Raw genomic sequence first — 6,000 nt, 5'->3', positions numbered from 1 at the left:
TAAACATCATCTAATCTATCTTTGATTGCAATTGCTAATAAAGGATTTTGTTTCATTAACTCCTGATAGGCAAATGTTCACCTCAGAAACCCAAAATGAACAGGGGGTATTTTTTTTTTTAAGCAGTTGATAGACAAATGAAAGAGTCATAAATTAAAACCACCTTGAGGTAGCACCTCACACCCATCAAAGTGGCAAAAATGATTAAAAGCAATGAAATTGAATCTTGGGGTAGAGTTTGTAAATCTGCAGACTCTTGTAGGAACAGACCCTGAAAGGGTCACCAAGAACAGAAAGAGTGAGATCTGTTCAAAGATGTGCCTTACATGAAATGGCAATAAATAAATAAACAAATAGATGATGATGATGATGATGATGATGATGATGATGATAGATAGATAGATAGATAGATAGATAGATAGATAGATAGATAGATAGATAGATAGATAGATAATTGGAAGCAATCTAAATATCCAACAGGAAGCTAAGGGTTAAATAAATTGTGGTACAGTGCTTTGTTATACTTCTATGATTCAATTAAGACAAAGTATGGAGAATATAAAGAAATCTGCAACTGCTCCCCTTACCAAAACCACGTTGTATCTATTTTGTATGTATCCTGTATATGCTTATATATGTATACATTGACTCCTCTATCAGAATGTGAACTCCTTGAGGGCAGAGATATATTATTTCTGTCTTTGTATCCCAGGAACTGGGATGGAGGATGGGGATACAAAAGCAAGATATGAAACAATACCTGTTCTCAAAGAGTTGAATAATAGTAATACTAATAATAAAAACTGACATAATTTGCAATAATAATGACTACTTATTAATAGCTAATATTTACATGGCACTTTAAGGTTTGCAACAATAATAGAAGACATATAGAGCTTTAAAGCTTGCAATTAAAATAATAGCTGATGTTACATATACAGTACTTTAATGTTTGTCATAAGAGTTGACATATAGACATGCTTTAAAGTTTTCACTAATAATTGTCAACATAAAGCTCCTTTAAAATTTGCAAACATGGTTGACACGTATAGCAATTAAGTTTGTATTAGTAATAGGTCCCATTAGTGCATCAAGAAACGCATTAATAATAGCTGATATTTAGACCGTGTTTTAAAGTTTGCAATAATACTGCAGGCTGACATTTATATGTTTAAGGCTTGCAAAAATAATGAGTTTATATTTGCCTAATACTTTAAAGTTTTCCATAATAATGATAAATGATATTTATATGATGTTTTAAAGTTTGTAATAATGATAGAGGATATTTACATAGGGCTTTAAGTTTTGCAATAATAATAATAGCTGTCATTTATATAATGTCTTAATATTTGCACTGCGCTTCAGGTTTGCAACAATAATACCAGACTTCCTGCATAGTCTTTTGATAATATTTAGCTGGCAGCATCAATTTGTTTTTATTTAGCTCAGTGAGGGTGCCGTTCTAAAACAGACATTCAAACAGTAACGTAAAAATGGATGGTCCAGATGCGCCATGCCACGCCCACCCCAGACTATCGTCCTCTCCCAGTTAAAGGTGGAGCTCAGGATTCCAAGGGGCGCACAGGTGCCCAAGGTCAACCCCGCCCCCAGAAAGCGCATGCGCGAATTTAGCCACGCCCCCGTTACCCTTGCGGTTACTTTTGCCTTCACCCACTAGCTAACCCGGCTGAGCTTTTCTCACCCCGCCCCCTCTACCCCGTAGGGGGCAGACGCCTCTACTCGCTAACGCGAGATGGGCTGCGGATAGGGGGCGGTTCTGCGGTCGCGCCGTGCTTCCCTTAGAACGAGAGGGCTGTGGTGACGTCACTGCGTGCGTCACTTCCGCCCACTCCAGCACTCGTCCGAGAGGTGGTGGGTGTGGATCGTCGTTCCCCGCGCTGGTCCCGGCCTTCCGCCTTCTAGGCGCCTGAGAAGCGGTGAGAGGCGCCTGGGTCGCGGCCCCTCGGCTCGCCCTGTCAGTTTCCCGGCCGCCGCCGCCCACTTCGCGGCTTCAAATGTCAGAGCGCTCGGTCCATCGCCCCTCATCCCCCGCACCGGGCGGGGAGGGCTAGGCCTTGCCTGCCCCACGTGACCATGGGCAAGTCGCAGGCGGCCAGAGCAGTAAAGGGCATAGTGGCCCAGGCTCACGTCCCCATGGGCACTTGGGTCTCAGTCTCGTGATTTGTAAAACGGGGGAGGGTTGCATGAGATGACGTCATCTTGGAGGCCGTTCTCCCGGCTCTCCGAGCCTTTGGTTTAGGGAAGCACGCGACCCCCAGAGGGGCCCCGAGCGTTGTCCAGCAGGGCAGGAAATAAGCCTCAAGAAGCAGCAAGGGAAGGACTTGAGCCCAGGCCCCCGACTCCGCATCCCGTTTATCTTTGCCCCTGGCTAAAGAGCAAGACCAGATTAACCTGTGCTAGTTGAGGAATGCTTGGCAATTGATGTGTAGGAGCTAGCGTGTGTGTATACATATATCTATGTATAGATAGAAATGTATTACTTAGTACATATGTGTATCTCTAAGTGTATATACAATTAGTAATATGTATTACTTAGTAACATTACTTAGTGATATAAAATTGTTACTATATTAATATATATACATATATAGCATGATGTAAACAAATGTACATAGAAGTGTATATCTGTATATGTACACCTGTACACATACACATTTATACTTTTAAAGTTTGTAAGTCGTTTTACATGTTATTTCTAATTGAGGCTAAGGGAAGTTAATTGAATTGCCCAGGGTGGCACAGCTGGTAAATGCCAGATAGAATTTGAGCTCAAATTTTCCTGACTCCCAAGTCTAGCACCACCTAGCTGCTTCAACTTGTACCCTTTACCTCCTATGGCTTCCTTTTTTATTTTGGAAGGCGTGGAGAGGGTTGGGGTGGGATTGGTAAGTATGGATATGTAAGGGTGGCTAGTGATCTTATGATTTCAGTGCCATGGGAAGTTGGCATTGATAGAGGAAGTTCTCCACCAGTGCACATTGGCAGTTTCTCTGTCACTTTAAGTCTCAGAGTTGCCTGGTACACTGAGGTTGAGTGAGTATTGGTCAAAGGCTGGACTTGAATCCAGGACTTGCACAGTAATGGGAGCTCAGTTCAAGCAGGTCTTCTTGTCAGACTGAAACATAGCCAGGATCTAGGAGAACGGGAGAAATCAATCCGGAAGGTTACATTTATGCAATTTAGAAAAATAGAAAAATTATCTGGGCTGGACTTCCCTGAAGCAATCATGTCAGGTGACTGAAGCTGACTTTATTTGATAGAAGAGATAATAAGGGAACCAAGTAAGATTTCTCTGTGGTATTAAGTGTGGCTCTGAGGAAGTCTGCATTGTGTCTTTATTCACTCAGCCCCTGATTGTTTTTCTTGTATGTCTATGATTTTTTTGTGTCCCTGGGGCAAAGTCTCTGCTGTTGGGTTGGGTTGCAGACTTTGGTCTTAGGGTGCAATAAACATGCCAAAGCAAAGTATGGTGATAACTGTCACAAAGTCAGAGGAAACTATACCCTTCAAGTACTTTTCCATATTCTCTGTCCTTTGGTGGACCCTCATAACTTGAAGGATTCCTATACAGTAATCTAAAATCACTCTTGAGGAACCTGTACCTTTATAACTGCTAGATCTGTTCCTGGATGTTAATAATGGCTAATATTTTGATAGTGCTACAAGTTTTGCAAAGCACTTTGCATAGATTATCTGAGATTGATCTGGTGTTATCACCAGAGGAAATACCATTTTAACCCTTATTGAATTCTAAAACCCTTGAAGAAAGAGTCCCAATTTCTTTTTTATTAAAGAATCTAGTTCAAGATATGTGCCCTTTTATATGCAAGGCAAAGGTGATATAAGGACAAAAACAAAGAACAGTCCCTGTCCTCAGGGAGTTCATTGGAGTTACCATATTTCACCACTAAGTTAATGCTGCATGGCTTGAGGCTAGAGGAAGCACTAACTAAAGAGTTTAGGGAAGGTGGCATTGAAGGAAGCTAAGATTCCATGAGACAGCAGTTCATTGCAAGAATAGGGGATAAGGGACAGCCAGTGTGAAGGTATAGTGGTAGAATGATCGTTCAGCTTGAGGAATGACAGAAATTTTCGTCATCCTTTTAGACTGAATGAAGTGGAATATGAAATCAGTTTAGAAACAGTGGGGGCCAGAGTGAGAAGAACCACAAAATTCCCAGACCCTCAAGTCCACTGTTCTTTGCAGTGTATAATGGGATCAGAAAATAATTTGGGTGAGCTTCCTTTTGTCCTGGTTTTTGTTCTCCTAGATGTCCAAAGTAGCCCTTTTAGCCAGAGATGTTATCACACTTGGGGACTTGTAGTTGTTGCCAGTGATGAAATATTAGGTTCATCAAACCCCTCTTCCATCTGGGGCATCTTCCCTTTTTCACCATCTCTCACCCTAAATATCTGGTCAGTTGCCACATCTATTCCCTTGTCCCATCCCAGCATCTCTTGCCTCCAGTGCCTTCTCAGCTCACACAGTCCCCACTTTAGCTCATGTCCTCATCAACTTTCACCTAAACTATTGCAGTACTCTCTGGATAGCTCTCCCCAATCCAGTCCCTCCTCAAGGCTGCCTAGGTGATGTTCTTAAAGTACAGGTCTGACCATGTCATTTCATTATCTCTGGTGCCACATAGGAGTTCTTGTTGGCATTTAAAGCCCTTCACAACCTCACCCTTACCTACCTTTCCAGTTTTTTATATGTTACTCCCCTTCCAGTACTTGATAGTCTGGCCAAACCAGCCATATTACAGTTCTTCATGCACAGTGTTCCATGTCCTATCTGTGCCTTTGCACTTTGCACAGTTCCCTGTGTCTGGAATGCATTCCTTCCTTATTAGAATCCCTGCTTTCTTTCAAGGCTCAGTTCAAGCACTACCTTGGGCATGAAGTCTTCACTAATCCCCACAATTGCTAGTGTCTTCCCCCCAAAATTCCCTCTTATATGTTTTGCATCTGCCTCTATATGCATCAAGCCTGGCACATAGTAAGCACTATATAAATGTTAGCTATGATTGTTGTCACCACTAGGTAGAATTTAAACTCCTTGAGGGGAAGGACTGACTTTTGCTCCCAATGCCCAGCACTCCAGAGATCCTTAATAAATGCTTATTGGTTGATTAATTCCCTATGGAGGGTCATTGCCCATTCTCACCATGCTGGTTACTTTTTGTCATTTTTCCTTTCCTCCCTGTTCTGAATCCTCTTATCTTAAAATGTGTATACCTCCTTTCAGGGCATGTATTGGTCCTACTTTTTGGAACCCACCTATCTGCAACTTCAGTGCTTAGTAGTTTTGGACATCCAGTAGGTTCTTAATAAATGATTTTTTAAACGTTACCAAAGAAAGGTAGTATAATAGGATAGTTTATCTTCAGTCTTTCCTAGAGAAACAGGACTGACCTACATCCTTTTTATTTTTAGTGGCAATTCTGTAACAATACTTTTTGATGAATGAGTTGTTACTATCATTTTTACTTGTCCAGTGGAAATCTGATGGGAGTTTTATTCAAACCACTAAATTAAGACATTCTCGTGCTAGTGACTCATTATTTTAAGAAGAACTTGAGATCACTATCTTCTTAGAGATAAAAAAGATAAGTAAAAATGTAGCTTCAGTACCGAAACTTTGAGATACACTGACATAAACATGTAAAATACTGTTCGAGATTGTATTTTAACTGCATAACAGATGGTTAAGTGCTTGGCAGTCTGGTTAACTGGAGTGAATTTTGAACATGAATGAAAAAATCCTGGGTTCCGATTTTGTTTCTGACACTTAATTGTGTGAACATGGAGAATCCCTTAATATCTGTGTTCCAGACAAGCCTGAGGACTTTCCTACTAAGTTTTGGATAGGTATGATGCACACAGACTTTTGAGAAGGCTGTGTGTTCACTGTGGACCCAGCTGCTGGGTGCTACGAGGCTGCTGACGGACAGGCGTGGGCTCTGCCTTCAGCGAGTGTTT

The 6,000-nt window shown here is 41.5% G+C and overlaps 1 protein-coding gene across 2 annotated transcripts in view; it reads left to right on the top strand.

Moving 5' to 3' along the window:
• The first annotated feature begins 1,781 nt into the window (after window positions 1-1,781).
• The window catches only part of PARK7 (Parkinsonism associated deglycase), a 30,639-nt gene continuing 26,420 nt past the window's right edge, over window positions 1,782-6,000 (top strand). For both annotated transcript variants that reach the window (XM_069078863.1, XM_069078862.1), the window contains exon 1: window positions 1,782-1,937. The gene's annotated coding sequence lies outside the window, so the exon portion shown is untranslated. The remainder of the gene's footprint in view (window positions 1,938-6,000) is intronic.

The sequence above is a fragment of the Petaurus breviceps genome, unplaced genomic scaffold (assembly GCF_028583685.1).
Source record: "Petaurus breviceps papuanus isolate PSGF00001 unplaced genomic scaffold, PetGlider_PUasm1.0 91041, whole genome shotgun sequence".
NCBI classification, from domain to species: domain Eukaryota; kingdom Metazoa; phylum Chordata; class Mammalia; order Diprotodontia; family Petauridae; genus Petaurus; species Petaurus breviceps.
The sequence above is the reverse complement of the archived record's forward strand: the minus strand, read 5'-3'. Positions and strand labels throughout refer to the sequence as shown.